Below are 1,051 nucleotides of genomic sequence, written 5' to 3'. Positions count from 1 at the left end.
ATGGCCGTCGCTAACCGGTCAGACGTATCTGACCGGCCTTCCCCCTATCCGCCACCTGGGGACGCGCCCGATGGGTAGCTCAACCTGCACGGGTACCCCAACTTACAACTTATCAAAGTTCCTCTCCACAATTCTAAGAAATGTCTTAGGACAGTTAGAATATCATATTAAAGACTCTTGGAATTTCTGTAAATTTGTCAAAAACCAAAAAATACTACAAAATCACTGTTTAATATCGCTTGATGTAACATCATTATATACCAATACCCCAATTGAATATGCAATAGAGTTTATAAAAAATAAATGGAAGGAAATCAAACAACATTCAACAATTCCAGAAAAATAATTTATTGAAGCGGTAGAGCAATGCCTAAAATCTACATATTTCAAGGTTGAAGAAAAATATGTATGGTAGCAATGGGTTCCTCCATTTGCAACGATTGCAAACCTTGTTATGGAAAGTTTGGAAAAAAACATAATAACAAGCCTAAATTATAGACCAACTTTCTTTAAACGCTATGTGGATGATTGCTTAATGTGTTCACCCAAAGATAAAATTCAATATACCCTAGATAAATTCAACAATTTTCACGACATAAAATAAAATTTACAATAGGAAAGGAGAAAAATGAATCAATAAATTTTTTACACATAACAGTAAATTATGATAATTCAGGTGAAATAAAAACAAATTGGTATACAAAAGATGTTTGGTCCGGAAGATATCTAAACGGTAATAACTGCACTTACAGATAGAGATTATTATCACAATTATCACACCCAAATTACAGACAAGAAAATTTAAAACAAATCAGAAAAAATATTACTTAATAACAATTAACCCAAAAAAATTTCCTGAACCAACAATAAAGCGAAAAATTAACAAAAGTTACAACTCAACTAAATATAACAATAATGAGGAAAAAAGAAACAATGCATATGTATTACTACCATATATTCCAGAAATCACGACAACATCACAATTGCGGAAAAAACAAAAAACAACTTATCTACTGAATGTTTCCCAAAACTAAAACTGACAAAATGGATG

This window comes from Dendroctonus ponderosae, unplaced genomic scaffold (assembly GCF_020466585.1).
Source record: "Dendroctonus ponderosae isolate FM_Combo_2020 unplaced genomic scaffold, Dpon_F_20191213v2 Dpon_F_20191213_5, whole genome shotgun sequence".
NCBI lineage: Eukaryota > Metazoa > Arthropoda > Insecta > Coleoptera > Curculionidae > Dendroctonus > Dendroctonus ponderosae.
Note: the sequence above shows the minus strand (reverse complement) of the source record.